Below are 18,303 nucleotides of genomic sequence, written 5' to 3'. Positions count from 1 at the left end.
TTTCTCAAAGCAAAATATATTAATCATTTTAGGAAGACCGTTATAAAGAGAAGTTCACAACTAATTAAAATGTTAATTATACAAATAAAGTTTTCATATAAATGTAGCCAGATATTAACATAATATCCCTACATTACCTAGCATTCTGTAGGGAACATTACTAATATAAAATGTTCCTATTTGCTCAATGAAAGTCTTATTAAATACATATTTCATTTTTGTAAGGGTTTAATGTAAGCCACATACTCTTTTGAGATTAGTATATTTTAGTACCACATTATCTCTTATACTAGTCATTGCAATGACAAGAATATATATAGAAAATTCAGGCCAAAAGCTATCTATCAGAAGTAACTTTTAAAATTCCACAGCAAAACAAACCCCTACCTTTTAGGTATGTTTACAATAACGAAAAAACTATTTTCTAACTTGTACAGTTGTATCCTTGATATAATGAGACAAAATGTGATTTAAAACCAGTGATTAACAGTATCTCCCCAATAACAAATAAAAGATAAGAAATAAAGAGGCTTATACTATAAACATGAATTTCAGACTTCCAACACGATGACTCCATAGAATACATTTGATTCACCCCCTCAGCTCCAGTGATAGGTAAAATAAAAATAGGAACAAGAAAAAATACATAGGTTCAGAACATAAGAAATAAAATAAAACTACAAAATTGTGAATGAGATTGAATCATGAAATCACTGCATTCTTAGCTTAAAAAAGGAAATAGATACCAGTGTTTTAATTCATTCAAGGTAAGAGTTCAAAGGGATTTGACATTTGACAATAGGTCTCTGATTCACTTTTTGGAGTCAGATGCTGAGAATTGATCTCCTTACGTGTGAATAGATAATAATTAAAATAAACAATAAAAAGGAGCAAATCATCGAAAATACTATTTCCAACCATCATCATCAAGGTAGACTTATAAAAGCAGGAAGACACAGATAAAGCCATTCAACCTGAAATGATATCAAGCAATCCAGGAATATTTTACCTGGATCTTTGATATTCTTGATTTAACCATGTCACAGGAGCCCAAAAATACAACTTTAAAGCCTGTTTCTGACTGGAGAGTCTTGGGAGCAGACAACGGGCATCACAAAATGTTAGATGAAGAGGAGTAAAAGCAAAGAATTTAGAAGTGTGGAAACAATCCTCTAAACAGGTCTCTTTGTTAAAATTTTGAGATCCATGATTTAAAAAATTGCTCACGAAGTCAGTAAAATCAATAACCAGAAAATGAATAAATTCCAGAAAAATAGCTTTGAGGAAATATGTGATAAAGACTTCAAAATATATGTTAAAATTGCTTAATGAGATAAGCAAAGGGCTATCTTCCCTTTACAAAAGACTGCACAATAGACAAAACAAAATGAAACCAGAAAAGTAAGATATATAAGAAAATCAATTAGAAATATTGGGGAAAAATAACAACCAAAAACATTTAACTAATAAAATTAACTCCATACTAAACACAAAGACTTAGTGACTGGGAAAAATTTACTTAGGAAATCACATAGTATGTACTTATGAATTAATTCCCAATTCAGCCATGGTTTGGGAGACTTCTTATTTATAGAAGAGCAAAGAAAACTATATCTCACTTCTCAGAAGCCATTCAAACAAGAATAGAGTGATGTAAAATATTTAAAGTGTTCAGAGCACAAAAATTCCCCACTAATCTAGAATTCTGCACCCTGCAAAATTATCCCGCAAAAGGCAAGGAGAGAAAGAGACTTTATCAGACAAACAAAAATGAAGGAATTCGGTACCAGTAGACCCATCATGCAAGAAATGTTAAAATAAGTTCTTTAGAGAGAAGAAAAATAATATAGGTCAGAAACGTGGATGCAAGAAAGAAAGGAAGAACATTAGAGAGGGGATAAATACAGGTAAAATAAAAACTTGTTTTTTACTCATTGTTAAGTATGCTTATGTATAAGTAAAATGAATGACAGCAATGATACAAGAAATAGGAGGGAGGAATTATGATTATTTTGTTATTATAAAGTACTCTCATTCACATGAAGTGGTATAGTATTATTCAAAAGTGTACTTAGGTTACTTGTACATGTATATTGCAAACTTGGGCTACTAATTAAAATGTAAAAAAAGAACTACAACTTATCTGCTGAGAAAGGAGAGAAAATGTAACCATATAAATGCTTAATTAACACCACATAGGCAGAAAAAGGGTAGAATCAAAAATGGAGACAAAGAACCAAGGACAAGAAAACATCTTTTAAAGTAGCAAATACAGTAAATATTAATCCAACTATATCCATAGTCATTTAGAATATTAACAATCTAAATGCACCAATTAAAAGACCGAGGTTTTTCAGAATGGATCAAAAACTAAAACACAAATATACATTGTCTATAAGAAACCCACTTTAAGTATAAAGACACATATAATGACAGTTATAAATGGAAAGTAAACACATGGAGGAGAAAAACACACCATACTAACACTAATCAAAAGAAAGTGGGATAGCTATGTTGATTTCTGACAGAGCAGATTTCAAAGTGAGGAAAGTTATTAGGGATAAAGAGGGGCATTATACAATGATAAAATGATTAATTTTTCATGAAAAATAACATTTTTAATGTGTATACATCTGACAATAGAGCATCAAACTATTTAAATGATAGAACTGCATGGAGAAATAGATTAATTCAGTATCATAGTTGGAGACTTCAACATCCTTCTATCAGAAAGGGACAGATCCAGCAGGCAGAAAATTAATAAGGACATAGTTGAACTTAATAACACCATCAATCATCTGGATATAATGAACATCTATAATCTACTTCATTCAGTAACAGCAGAATATGAATTCTTCCCAGGCTCACATGGAACATTCACCTAAACAGACCACATTTGGGTAATAAGACACATCTTAATAATTTAAAAGAATAGAAATCAAACAATATTGGTTTTCAGACCACAATGAGATTGAATTAGAAATCAATACCAGAAAGACAACTGGAAAATCCCAAAATATCTAAAAATTATACAATATATACCTGTAAATAAATGAGTTAAACAAGAAATCTCAAAAGAAAATTTAAAATATTTTGAACTTAATAAAAATGAAAACACAACTTATCAAAATTTGTGGGATGTAGCCAAACCAGTGCTTAGAGGAACATTTATAGCATTAAATAAGTAGATTAGAAAAGAAGAAAGATCTAAGTCAGGAATCTACAATTTCACCTTTAGGAGACTAGCAGAAGAGTAAATGAAATCCAAAGTAAGCAGAAGAAAGGAAATAATAAAAAAGATTTCCATCAATGAAATTGAAAACAGGAAAGCAATAGAGAAAAATCAACAAAATTAAAAGCTAGTTATTTGAAAAATTGATAAAATTAATAAATCTCTTTGCAAAGCCATGAAAAAAGGAGAACACAAATTATTAATATCAGAAATGAAGAAAGAACATCACTGCAGATCCCATGAACCTTAAAAGAATAATGAAATAATACTATGACAAATAAATAATTATAACAATTACTCTGACAGAGAAGGCAAGGAAGGGTGGAATTAGGAGAAGAACAGCAGCCAGAAACCTATATTTGGCAGAAAGAGTCCTATAGGAGATAGTCAATTCATCCCTTGAACCCTTATGAGATGTTGTCTTGCATGCATTGCTGAAATAGGCCTGTTTTTCTTTCTATACTGCTAACAATGAGAGAGCCAGCCAAGATGAAAGTAAAATAACTCAGCAGGAGTTTGAATTTGGACTCTGCCACTTTCTGCAGTGTAACCTTAATCCAAACTTCTGTTTTTTTTTTTTTTTTTTTTTGAGCTATATTTTTCTTTTTTTTATTATATTTTAAGTTTTAGGGTACATGTGCACAACGTGCAGGTTTGTTACATATGTATACATGAGCCATGCTGGTGTGCTGCACCCATTAACTCGTCATTTACATTAGGTATATCTCCTAATGCTATCCCTCCCCCTTCCCCCCACCCCATGACAGGCCCCAGTGTGTGACGTTCCCCTTCCTGTGTCCAGGTGTTCTCATTGTTCAATTCCCACCTATGAGTGAGAACATATGGTGTTTGGTTTTCTGTCCTTGTGATAGTTTGCTGAGAATGATGGTTTCCAGCTTCATCCATGTCCCTGCAAAGGACATGAACTCATCCTTTTTTATGGCTGCATAGTATTCCATGGTGTATATGTGCCACATTTTCTTAATCCACTCTATCATTGATGAACATCTGGTTTGGTTCCAAGTCTTTGCTATTGTGAATAGTGCTACAATAAACATACGTGTCCATGTGCCTTTATAGCAACATGATTTATAATCCTTTGGGTATATACCCAGTAATGGGATGGCTGGGTCAAATGGTATTTCTAGTTCTAGATCCTTGAGGAATCGCCACACTGTCTTCCACAATGGTTGAACTAGTTTACAGTCCCACCAACAGTGTAAAAGTGTTCCTATTTTTCCACATCCTCTCCAGCACCTGTTGTTTCCTGACCTTCTAATGATCGCCATTCTAACTGGTGTGAGATGGTATCTCATTGTGGTTTTGATTTGCATTTCTCTGATGGCCACTGATGGTGAGCATTTTTTCATGTGTCTGTTGGCCACATAAATGTCTTCTTTTGAGAAGTGTCTCTTCATATCCTTCGCCTGCTTGTTGATGTGGTTGTTTGTTTTTTTCTTGTAAATTTGTTTGAGTTCTTTGTAGATTCTGGATATTAGCCCTTTGTCAGATGAGTAGTTTGCAAAAATTTTCTCCCATTTTGTAGGTTGCCTGTTCACTCTGATGGTAGTTTCTTTTGCTGTGCAGAAGCTCTTTAGTTTAAAATTAGATCCCATTTGTCAATTTTGGCTTTTGTTGCCATTGCTTTTGGTGTTTTAGACATGAAGTCCTTGCCCATGCCTATGTCCTGAATGGTATTGTTTAGCTTTTCTTCTAGGGTTTTTATGGTTTTAGGTCTAACATTTAAGTCAATTAATTTTTGTATAAGGTGTAAGGAAGGGATCCAGTTTCAGCTTTCTACATATGGCTAGCCAGTTTTCCCAGCACCATTTATTAAATAGGGAATCCTTTCCCCATTTTTTGTTTTTGTCAGGTTTGTCAAAGATCAGATGGTTGTAGATGTGTGGTATTATTTCTGAGGGTTCTGTTCTGTTCCATTGGTCTATATCTCTGTTTTGGTACCAGTACCATGCTGTTTTGGTTACTCTAGCCTTGTTGTATTGTTTGAACTCAGGTAGCATGATGCCTCCAGCTTTGTTCTTTTTGCTTAGGATTGTCTTGGCAATGCGGGCCCTTTTTTGGTTCCATATGAACTTTAAAGTAGTTTTTTCCAATTCTGTGAAGAAAGTCATTCGTAGCTTGATGGGAATGTCACTGAATCTATCAGTTACCTTGGGCAGTATGGCCATTTTCACAATATTGATTCTTCCTATCCATGAGCATGGAATGTTCTTCCATTTGTTTGTATCCTCTTTTATTTCGTTGAGCAGTGGTTTGTAGTTCTTTAAATTGTGGTTTTCTAATCAGTTGCATGTGGTTATTAGATAACTTGTATCATAGAAATGATAGGATCAAATTAGAAAGAGATTACTTTTACAAAAGCATAGCTGGTATATAGTAAACTTCTCTGGATAAGCATGAACATTTGTCAGAAGTTTTCTTCACAACTTTTTCCATCTGAATCTAACATCAAAATCTGTAAATGGGGAAGTCATGTTCATTTTTGTGCATTATTTGTAACCATCTGAATGCAACGATATGGTTTGCTTTTACTTCTTATCCCAATGTTGCCCACACATATTGTGCTAAATACAAAGCAGTGGTGTAAGTTTGAAAATGTGGGGTTTTTTGGTATATAATAGAAAACCGCTAATTACTTTTTAGAACTAGTTTAGAGAATTAGCCAAGGAAAAGCATTAAAATTTAACTGTTCTGCAATGTGTTAATGTTTTTTACTTTTAGTAGCAACACTCCTCAGATTTCTCTGTTGACAAAGCCACTTGGACTAACTTAAAATGGCCCTATGAAAATCCATCGCCTTTTCTTAAGATCCTTTCTATTTATTTACTATATTTTCTTAAGTGCACAACAAACTTATTAAGAATCTTCAATTCTTCCATTCTAAATGGAGTCAAAGGTGCTGCACTGGTCACAGTTTGGCTCAGGCCTCTTGGGAAACATCATTCATTAGTCCAAGAACAGAGGATACACAAGCCATCTTTAACTTCAAGAGGATGTCTTAGAAAAAAAAAGTTATCCTTTGTTTTAATCACTTAAAGTTATTTTCTACTATTAAGGAGAGAGATATAAATAATTTTGTATTAACTTTAATAAAAATAGTTTTAAAAATATATTTTAAAATACTCAAAGGCTGAATTTTGTTGCAATGCTGAGAAATGATATTTACAGTGAAGGATTAAATGCATCTATTAGCAAAATATCTGTGAGTAAAAAATATTACAAATAAAAAATCAGAAATTCTTAATTAACGGTAAGCATAGAGCAGTATAATTTATAGTAAATATTTTTAAGAACTCACACCTAGCAGCACAAAAACACTGGACCTAGAAATGCACATTATTGTCCAACTTTGAATCACTGTCATTTTGTATTTCATACCCTGAGGAGATTTCAACATGAAATAAAAGATGACATAACATACAAAGTACTTTAGCTCTGGATACCATTATGAAACTGCCTAAACGGATAACTCCAAAACAAGCATAGTTATTACACAATTAAGTGATCATCACTTTTCTTTTCAAATTGTACAATGAAATGTCTTGTAAGAAGCGCTATATCCTAAATGTTGGACTATTCCAGCTAATTAGCAAATAATTATGCCCTGGCCTTTCACCAAATTCATAAGTGTTCCATTGCTAATGTATTGCATATATGATGTACAGATTATTAAAGTATACTCTTATTATCCCTTCCTTTAAAACAGGCCTTGGGATACTTGATATGATAGTATATATTTGGTACATGCAGGATAAAGTCGTTTGAACACCTAATTAGGTAAAAAAGGTCAGCCAAAAAATTAGTACTAAACAGTATTTGGGCAATTTGGCACCAAAAGAGAGATTGAAAAGAGCAAGTCAAACAAATGGGATCCAAATGGTGAGTTAAGATAGGCAGATACAGAGAAGTAATTTCTGGACTGTGAGCAGTTCAACACAGTTTAATATACATTGGGATTCTAGAAATTAATTGGCTAACTAAAGCAAATCAGAGCTGGGGGTAGAAATGATGACCAGTTTGGTAACTTAAACACTGCTTTTTGGCAAGTGCATAAAACTTTATTTTTTTGTGACTTTCTTCAGAAGAAAAATAAAAACAGTTTATGGAGTTGAAGCACAAAGGTATGTAGATTGGATATACACAATCATTGCGTATGGCAACAATGCTCATCAAAATATTTCTAGATTTTCTCTAATTTATGTTTATTGAAATATGACTTGTCATTGGTTGCAAAGCTACAAGAATTGGGAAAAATCAATTCTGTCAACAAATTTCTCTTAAAATTTAAATTATTGAATTCCATTTCCTTTCAGGTTTACTATTTTTACCATTGAAAATTATAGAAAAGTATATTGTTATAATTTGATATTATGTAATTTTCAATGAAAACAACTTGATAAACTCACTTCATTCACCCTAGCTAATAATGGGTCTATAGTATATATAAATCACAAACTTCTTTGTGAATTTCCTTTTTCTAGCCTCTACAAGGACATTCGTAGGTGTGCCAAAAAAAAGCATTAAGCCACAGCACATCCTTGATAAATTTCACTAGCCCATCCTCTCTAAAATAAATGGAATTCAGGTTCCATTTATTGACATGAAGCAACACTACAACATGCTTTGAGTAATTTTTAGGTGTTATGTCAATTAGAAAGCTTATGGTCACTGATTATATAACTAGATGTTAACTAATTATAAAACCTTCCAATGGTAATTAAAACTCTATTATAATTAATGAAAAAATGTTAAAAGGAGTCAGTTATCTCAGCAATTGGAGTATTTTAGATAAATTAGCTCATTATACTTTTCACTAGCAGTCTAAAAAGGCTAAAAATAATCTTGTAGAAAGGTCTTATGTATTGTTTACAAATGAAAAGTGAACTAGAGAAATGAATCAAATATATGAGTAATTTAGTGCCCTTGTTCTTAAACTGTTTGAAATATTCACATATTTAGGATACTTTTCAAAATGTGTATACATTTATATACGTTTTAAATTTCATTTTCTGTATATACATGCAAACTTCTATTTGTTAATTTCATTTATATAAGTCAATATATATTTGGCTTAATCATGAAGCCTATGCTTCCATTTACTTTTCACTTACCTGTAATTTCTCTCAGCCAGTCCCCAGGGCAACACCTTCTTTATGTGGGTAAAGTCCTTTAAAATGATATAGTTAAAAAAATTTAAAAATGACTCGGCAATAACAAAACAGAACCAATGCTCGTATAAGCACATATTTTATGAGACTGGCAGAAAGGCAACATTGACTCTGCAGAGAAAAATTGCACAGAACCAACAAAAACAGACAAGAAAGACTTTATTCAACACTATTGCAACAGGGGAGGGAGATTAAATTCAACTCCTTTGAAACAAAGGGCAAGAGACTTTTAAGCACTGGGGTGAGCTAGTGGAAATGTACTGGAGGACACTGGAGGAAGGCTGATTAGTACGATTAGGCATTCTGTGCTTGCTAGTTGGCATTCATTGATGTTAAGCTCCTACCCTCCCATAGAGACTGGGGGATAAGGATCCTGTATTTCTTGATAATTTCATTTCAAAGAGATGCTCTGAGTTCTTTGAGAAAGACATTTCTATGTTGTAAAAATGGCAAGATTTATATCTCAAAGGTGCAGGGAAACAATATATAGTTGCAATTTTTCTAAATTAAATGCTCTAGGAAAAGTGAGATAAAGGACCTATAGTCAGGAACAAATCTGTTTAAAATTTAGTTAAGCTGAAGGGAATGGCCAGACTTTTTTGGTCAACTCTGAATATTTCACAACCTTTTGTAACTTAATATTTGAGTTTCTCTCTAACAACAGAAGAGAGCAAATTTATTGCCTGGATGTGAACCAGCAAATTTCTGGCTAACTTACAAGCTTTATATATAAGTTTAATTTTTTTGACAATCACATAAGCATACAGGATTTCTGGGAGAAGAAAGCCGGCCTAATAAATTAACTATTATTTCAGAATGAATAATTAAACAAAAATTAACCAGAAAACATACATACACCCAGAGAGGTTTTTTTTCCGCTCTGTTTCTTATTTTTCCCTAGATTGGTACATGTTATAAAGAAAAATAATATTAGCATTTTCTGAAATAATATAAAATAGCAAATGGATCTTAACCTCTATAATTGTTTTCCTATCAGTAAAGGTAAAGTGCAGAAAATAATCAAATTATAAAATAAATACTTCAATGGAGAATCTGGGCCAGAATATTGTTGGCACAAATTAAGGAAGGGTGGTTTTCTTCTTCTAATATGTTTAATGTCTCTGTAATTGTTCAGTCCAATAGTTCACTTAGGATGCAATCTTTATGATGAAATATGAATGACCTTGTTTCTCATATCTTTATGTGTAAGTAGGGGTCTTTAACTGAGTGGCTTAATGTCTTTAACATTTTTTGATATTACCATGAAGAAATATTAAAAATAAGAATCAGCTTGGAAAACGCACTGTGAACCTTTCCAAGGTGGATAGTCACACAGGTAATCAATTTGATAATCAAAAATCAATTTGAAAGTCACAAATCAGATCTTTTTCCCTTAAATCAGGGCTATTCCCATTCTTTTACACTGATTTGTCCATTGATATAAAATGTGCTACTTAAATACAGCATCAGGAAATTATTTCTGAAATGAAATAATATGATCTGTACTCAAGCACAGCAAGAAAATAGGACGTATATACTGTAACTGCCTCTTGTGAAGGAAGGTCAGATGGAGAAATAAATGCAAAGTTGTTTGAAAAGAAAAACTACAGCAAAAAAAACGGCTAGCAACATTTCATCGGATGCTTCACCTAAGAACTCACAGTTTGACAGAAGAAACTGATACTTCGAAAACTCATAGCCATGTTTAAATTTAATTTTGTTGCCGAAGTTATTTGTTAAATTACGGTGAAGCTAAATGTTTAGATTTATGTCAGAATTTTTTTCTTTGCTATTGTAAAAACTGAAAATCAAAAAGAAAGTGAAATATACATTATTTCTCATGAGGGAACAGAATTATCTTGGCCATCATAATAAACAAGTTTTATTTTACAGAGCTTTTCTACACTAAATATTTTAAATTGGCATTTTAGCTACTTTTAGTCCTTTCAATTAGAAAGTTATAGCCAAGTCTGTGATTCAGGTATGATTCAGTATTGTCATCCATCATAATGAAAAAAGAACGCTTTAGAATAATTCTTTAGAGGGTCCCTTTTAAGGGAAAGTTTATCCAGATAAAAACACATAGAAGATGACCAACACCAGATTGGAATGATTAAACACTTGGTGGCTGAACTTGACCCCACCTTTCTCACTGAATCATCTGACTAAATGAGATATAAATGTTTTATTCAAATTAACTGTAGGTATCAGTGCAATTCAAAAATCTTACCTTATCTAAACTATCCAAGAGGTCTAGAGTTGTAGTTTTTGCTCTAGCATGTCTTCCTCAAGCATCTTTATAAAAAAAATTAACAAAGAATTCATAACATTATTTCCTTGAAGTTAAATCTGGTGAATCTAGACTGGAAATATAGTTGAAACAGGGATTTCCTAACTGTGCCGAGTATTAGAATCACCTGAGAAATTTTTTAAATTATCAGTACCATCGTTATACTCAATACCAATTAAATCAGAATATCTGGGAGTGGATGTGACTCATCAATTTTTTTAAACATCCCCAGGTGGATTAAATACGGAGTAAAGGATGGGAACAACTAGTTCGCTTTGAAGAGGTCCCTCACGTCCCTTGAAAGTTGGATTCCTAGGTATTTTATTCTCTTTGAAGCAATTGTGAATGGGAGTTCACACATGATTTGGCTCTCTGTTTGTCTGTTATTGGTGTATAAGAATGCTTGTGATTTTTGTACATTGATTTTGTATCCTGAGACTTTGCTGAAGTTGCTTATCAGCTTAAGGAGATTTTGGGCTGAGACAATGGGGTTTTCTAGATATACAATCATGTCATCTGCAAACAGGGACAATTTGACTTCCTCTTTTCCTAATTGAATACCCTTTATTTCCTTCTCCTGCCTGATTGCCCTGGTCAGAACTTCCAACACTATGTTGAATAGGAGTGGTGAGAGAGGGCATCCCTGTCTTGTGCCAGTTTTCAAAGGGAATGCTTCCAGTTTTTGCCCATTCAGTATGATATTGGCTGTGGGTTTGTCATAGATAGCTCTCATTATTTTGAGATACGTCCCATCAATACCTAATTTATTGAGAGTTTTTAGCATGAAGGGTTGTTGAATTTTGTCAAAGGCCTTTTCTGCATCTATTGAGATAATCACGTGGTTTTTGTCTTTGGTTCTGTTTATATGCTGGATTACATTTATTGATTTGCGTATATTGAACCAGCCTTGCATCCCAGGGATGAAGCCCACTTGATCATGGTGGATAAGCTAATGGAAGAATATTCCATGCTCATGGGTAGGAAGAATCAATATCGTGAAAATGGCCATACTGCCCAAGGTAATTTATAGATTCAATGCCATCCCTATCAAGCTACCAATGATTTTCTTCACAGAATTGGAAAAAACTACTTTAAAGTCCATATGGAACCAAAAAAGAGCCCGCATCACCAAGTCAATCCTAAGCCAAAAGAACAAAGCTGGAGGCATCACGCTACCTGACTTCAAACTATACTACAAGGCTACAGTGACCAAAACAGCATGGTACTGGTACCAAAACAGAGATATAGATCAATGGAACAGAACAGAGCCCTCAGAAATAACACCGCATATCTACAACTATCTGATCTTTGACAAACCTGACAAAAACAAGCAATGGGGAAAGGATTCCCTATTTAATAAATGGTGCTGGGAAAACTGGCTAGCCATATGTAGAAAGCTGAAACTGGATCCCTTCCTTACACCTTATACAAAAATTAATTCAAGATGGATTAAAGACTTAAACGTTAGACCTAAAACCATAAAAACCCTAGAAGAAAACCTAGGCATTACCATTCAGGACATAGGCATGGACAAGGACTTCATGTCTAAAACACCAAAAGCAATGGCAACAAAAGCCAAAATTGACAAATAGGATCTAATTAAACTAAAGAGCTTCTGCACAGCAAAAGAAACCACCATCAGAGTAAACAGGCAACCTACAAAATGGGAGAAAATTTTCGCAACCTACTCATCTGACAAAGGGCTAATATCCAGAATCTACAATGAACTCAAACAAATTTACAAGAAAAAAACAAACAACCCCATCAAAAAGTGGGCCAAGGAAATGAACAGACACTTCTCAAAAGAAGACATTTATGCAGCCAAAAGACACATGAAGAAATGCTCACCATCAGTGGCCATCAGAGAAATGCAAATCAAAACCACAATGAGATACCATCTCACACCAGTTAGAATGGCAATCATTAAAAAGTCAGGAAGCAACAGGTGCTGGAGAGGATGTGGAGAAATAGGAACACTTTTACACTGTTGGTGGGACTGTAAACTAGTTCAACCATTGTGGAAGACAGTGTGGCGATTCCTCAGGGATCTATAACCAGAAATACCATTTGACCCAGCCATCCCATTACTGGGTATATACCCAAAAGACTATAAATCATGCTGCTATAAAGACACATGCACACGTATGTTTATTGCGGCATTATTCACAATAGCAAAGACTTGGAACCAACCCAAATGTCCAACAATGATAGACTGGATTAAGAAAATGTGGCACATATACACCATGGAATACTATGCAGCCATAAAAAATGATGAGTTCATGTCCTTTGTAGGGACATGGATGAAATTGGAAATCATCATTCTCAGTAAACTATCGCAAGGACAAAAAACCAAACACCGCATGTTCTCACTCATAGGTGGGAATTGAACAATGAGAACACATGGACACAGGAAGGGGAACATCACACTCTAGGGACATTTGTGGGGTGGGGGGTGGGGGAAGGGATAGCATTAGGAGATATACCTAATGCTAAATGACGAGATAATGGGTGCAGCACACCAGCATGGCACATGTATACATATGTAACTAACCTGCACATTGTGCACATGTACCCTAAAACTTAAAGTATAATAATAATAAAATTTAAAAAAAAAAGAACAAGTAAAGACTAACATGAAAAATTTAAAAAAACAAAAAAAGGATGGGAACAACTAAGTTAAAAGGTACCTCTCCTGGCATCAGGAAAAAATAATAAAACTGCTAAACATCTAGTAAAAGACTGTATTTCGATGGCATAAGAACCACATTTTTTGCAGCATTAAAATATAAGCCGAGTGACTAACGATTAAAGTTGCTTCTAAGGGCTTTAATGAGATAAGTAAGATGGATTGAAAGTTCACTTTGAGTTCTTGATAATTCATTTCATTTTGTCAATTTTTAGGCTAAAAACAGTGCCTAAAGGCTCTTTCATATTGGTTATGCAAAATTCCATTCAGAGTCTCCTCCAATCTCCTTTCCTTTTATGGATAAAATCAGTCAGTAATAGCATGTTGAACTATATCATTTTGCTGTCTTTTTTTGTCTTGTTACATAAACCTCTCTTTAATAATATAGTGAATCTGATGCGAGGTTTGACAAATTAGAATACTGTTAGAAGAATTTAAAAATAATCAACATGATTAATTCACCATGTTTCAAAAGAGAAGACTGAAGATTCTGGTTTTCGGAATCTTGCATTTCAAAATTATTACCCATAAAAAGAGAATGACATTATCTGATTGGAATGTCAGAGAAAGCATTAATAAAAGGTGTAGTCCAAAATCAAGCGTAAAGCTTAACACATTTTCTCTGGTAAATGAGAAACGTGATTGGCTGATGTATCCTAAATCACCAAACCTAAGATATCTTTCAATGTATTAAAATTTATTTTTAAACCATGTATAAATGTCACTGTATAGTGTTTCAAGATTGTGTTTTTTTTAATCTCTGTGTTTATCAGCATACGTAAACTGCTAATGCTAATAACTCACTGGTTTACCAAAATACAGGATTATTTGTGGGGGCCTATCCAGTACAGGATGATAGTAGAGAGGAATGCTATGTTACTTTGCTCTGTCTTTTAGGCCTGCTTCTTTTCATCCATGGCTTCTCTATCTATACCAAGGGCTTGCTGTCTTCTGCTGGCTCCTCTGCTACCAGCTCGGAGATAAGGGAGAGAGTAAGTGTGGAGAACAGTGGAGAACTGTGATATGCAGCCATTTCCGAAATGTCAAGTTGGCTGACACCTTGTTCTTGACCTTCTTCGCCCTCAGAATGATGAGAAATAAATTTGTTTAAGTCGCTCAATCTATAATATATCATAGCAGCCTGAGCAGACTAAGATAGTCATAGACCCTTCTGTCTGCTTTCTATTGGTTAGAATTCAGTCACATGACCTTGCTTCAAAAAGACTGGGAAATTAGTCTAACTTTTAAAAGAAGAGAAATGTGGATTCTGTCCTTTTGATCAACAAATATCTTTTGTTCCATTTATTCTATCTATGGAACACCCAAAGCCTCTCTCCAAGGGATTCAACACAAAGCCTAAGATCTCTAGGCAATATAACATATTGTTCGTTATTCTCTTTGATCTTGGCTCTGCCCTGGAAGATATTTTTCTTCTGTTTTTAACTTATTGTCTCTGTCTTTTGTAAGGATTTTAATCCTGTATAACTTTTTCAGACTAGTTCCTATGGAAGCAGGCTTGAGTCCAAAGATTGTGTTATAGATGGAATAATAAAAGGCAATAAAATTCCCTAAAGTATTGGTAGGCTCTTAATCTATGCAGTCGAGAATATTCTCTTAGATAAATTTATTTCTTTGCTTTCTCACCTCTAAGTTTCTCTTTTTCAAGTTAATGGCACACCTGGTGACTATCTAAAACTAATTGGATGTCATATCCATACCCTCAGTCTAAACATGTTCCAGGTCAGAGTTACTTTAAGTAGGAAATCTTACAAAAGGCTTTTATTTTTTATTTTTTTATTTTTTATTTTTTTACAAAAGGCTTTTAAATCTCTCTTAAAAAATTGTTTGGAGCCCAGGTAAGTACTTCACAACCTGAATAAACCCAAGTTTCTGGAGTTTTTTTTTTCCTATTCCTTTTCATTTAATGCTGCCTATTCTTTCCTAAATTTATCTTTTTAGGTAATACATTGCTCAGCATAGTAAATAACCATATCCAAAAGAGAATAACAGTTTTTAACCAACCTCATTTCTTAAAGATAGATCCCAGTAGATACACTTTCTCTCTTCTACTGTTTAATTAAATATTTGACATTGAATAACACAGATATATAGCAGTCCATCCTGTTATATCTGTTCCTTCACCACCTACCCCCAGTCTGATAAGCCAGTAATTACATGTTGGAAGTTTCAGTTGCAAAAGCAGCCTACTCAAACTGTTAATATCTTTATTAGACAAATTAAGTCACACTAACCATTGAAACAAACAACCTCAGAATGTTGAGAGTTTGTTCCTTTGTCATGCACTTCACCATCTACTGTGTGTTAGTGGTGGCAGGAAGAAATGGGGAGTTGGTTCTCTGTTCCATGTAGTCACTCAGGTACCCAGCCCCCTTCCATATTCTGATACTCTTATTATAAAGGCTCAGGGTCTTCCACTGGAGGCCTTACCTCAAACTGTCAGACAAGGAAAAGGAAAGGGAGAGAGGGGACTAGAAGAGGGGAACATCACTTTTGCCCACAGTCTCTTGTGTAGAACTCAGTCATATAGCTTTACCTAACTTCAAGAGGGTTACACAATGATCTCCATTAGTGTTTCCTGGAAGAATAAGTGAAACACAAATATTGCTCAGCTTTATCATTCTCTCTCTCAATTATCATGTATTTCAAATGATTGTTTTATCTAAAGATAAAATAATATACAATTAGACCTATTTAATTTACTCACTAAAGCACCATGCATACAATTTATCTTGATTAGCATTGGCCTGAACCTAGGTGTACCAGATAAAATACAGGATTCCCAGTTAAACCTGAATTTCAGATAAACAATAGATAGATAATTTTTAGTATATGCATTCTCCAAAATTGCATGTGTCAACCTTATATGAAGAAATAATCATTGTTTATCCAGAATTTAAATTTTACTGAATACCTGTCTTTTTTTATTTGATCGTGTTGCTAAATCTGTCAATCCCAGCCAGAACACTTTCATTTTCATTATTATTATTGTTAAGTATGCTCAAAGATGTCAATATGAATTATGGAAAATGTAAATATCATGTTTTCCCTCAATTACCTTTAAACAAACAACAAAAAAAAACACTGCTTCAAGCCAAAAGGTATAGTCTTGACTATTATCTGCTACTTAAATCTAATTTATATATGCCTAGAATTGTTATTTATAACTAGTCTTTAGTGTCATATGAGACTTGATGTTTTAATTAAATTTCAGTACAAACACCTTAAAATAATATTATGCTACTTTTATTTCAATATTTGTGTTCTGCTTTGTTAGGAGAAAAGTTGCAGCGAAGTGCAAATTATCAGGCTTAAGATAAATTAAGAAGCACTGGCACCTTCACTGATCTTCAAACTAAGAACTGCCCATAAAGTGGTGCTGCCGAGATTGGATTTCTCCTGCATGCTCCCTCAGTGATTTTTATATTTTAATAAGACTGTTCATTATAGTTAGCTCCTCATGTTGGAGCCATTAGATATTTGTGGGAAATAACATATCATTATCTCAGTTTCATTCTGAGCCATTTGGGATGCTTTTAAGTTAGAATGATTTTTTTCTTGTCTTAATTTTACACACACTAGTGCCTACATGCCTGTTCAGCTTATTTCTGTCTTTGGGTTCTTTGATCCTATTTTTCAACTTTATTGTGTTAAAGTGGCTGATGAACAGTGTCACTAACTGCTAGATAGGAGTAGCCTCAAATTCAGTTAATTCAAAAATTTACTGCCTTGAGAGAGGGGTTGACATTCTAAGTCCTTTATTTATTCCGTCTCTCTCTCTCACCTAAAATTCCATCAGGAAGCATTCACACACATCTCCGTATCTCTTCAAATTTAGCATTAGGGATCTAAGCATGGAAACAATGACTTTGACATTACATGACCATAAGAACCAAGGATATTAAGAGGAATGCTTAGAGCATATAAAGGCAAAAAGCAAACACAACATACACTCGACAATTAGTGAGCAATCAAACCAAACGCAGATCTAGTGCAACTGAGTAATTTTCAGTGTTGAAATGTGAACCTATAGAAGGTTCTAAGTTATATTTGTGATTTCCATGTAATAAAGTACATATTAAGTTTAGACTGGGATTTAGCAAAGCTATATAGTTATTCTTGTAACTATTCAAGTTTGGGATGGGGGGAGGATAAAGATTAACTATGCAGCAAAATCCTGTCTTCTCTCTTATTCATTATTTGTTCACCAAAAAGATCTATGATCTGAACTGTTTTAAATTTTTATTTGCTATCCCATCTGGTGTGGTGAGAACCCTCATAGAATCCAGAAGTTTTTAAACTCCTACATGGTATTTTATTTCATATTCCTTCTTTATGTTTATTGTGAAGGGTAGCCTAGAATTGTTTATTCAGTAAATTAATATTTATTGCACATATACTGTTTCCAAGTATTGAGCACTAGAAATGCATATATTAAATATAGAATTAATCTCTACCCCAAGGACTTCGCAAACAAGTACATATGTGCATGTGTAATCATTCGTTTTATTTATCACTAAATTGCCAGTGAGAGAAATTTTAGGATGTTGACTTTATACACAGTTAACATTCCCATCTTCCTCAAATTTAGATCTTGATGTAGGATTACTAAGTTCTGCAGTTGCCAAATACATTATACAACCAGAAAAACAATATTACTTTTTGAGATGAATATCATTTTATAATACTAGGCATTATGAAACTAAAAATGAAGAAAATGTCTTAATTCCAAAAGACTATCTTACAAGCAATATGTTTAGTTTTCCAATAATTGACTATATTCCTCCGATGTGGTTCATCTCACTATGGACGTTGAAAACTTTGTCATGGCTTTTGCAAAACAGTTTTATTTGGGAGCTAGTAAGAAATAAAATAGTCTGATATTTTA

At 33.5% G+C, this 18,303-nt stretch overlaps 1 long non-coding RNA gene across 3 annotated transcripts in view; it reads left to right on the top strand.

Annotated features, from left to right (window-relative positions):
- LOC134810405 (uncharacterized) overlaps positions 1-18,303 on the top strand; it is a 361,094-nt gene extending 342,791 nt beyond the window's left edge. For all 3 annotated transcript variants that reach the window (XR_010158340.1, XR_010158337.1, XR_010158338.1), the window contains one exon: positions 16,693-18,303. This is a non-coding gene — a long non-coding RNA (uncharacterized LOC134810405). The remainder of the gene's footprint in view (positions 1-16,692) is intronic.

Source organism: Pan troglodytes, chromosome 6 (assembly GCF_028858775.2).
Source record: "Pan troglodytes isolate AG18354 chromosome 6, NHGRI_mPanTro3-v2.0_pri, whole genome shotgun sequence".
NCBI classification, from domain to species: Eukaryota; Metazoa; Chordata; class Mammalia; order Primates; family Hominidae; genus Pan; species Pan troglodytes.
Note: the sequence above shows the minus strand (reverse complement) of the source record. Positions and strands in the feature narration are given on the sequence as shown.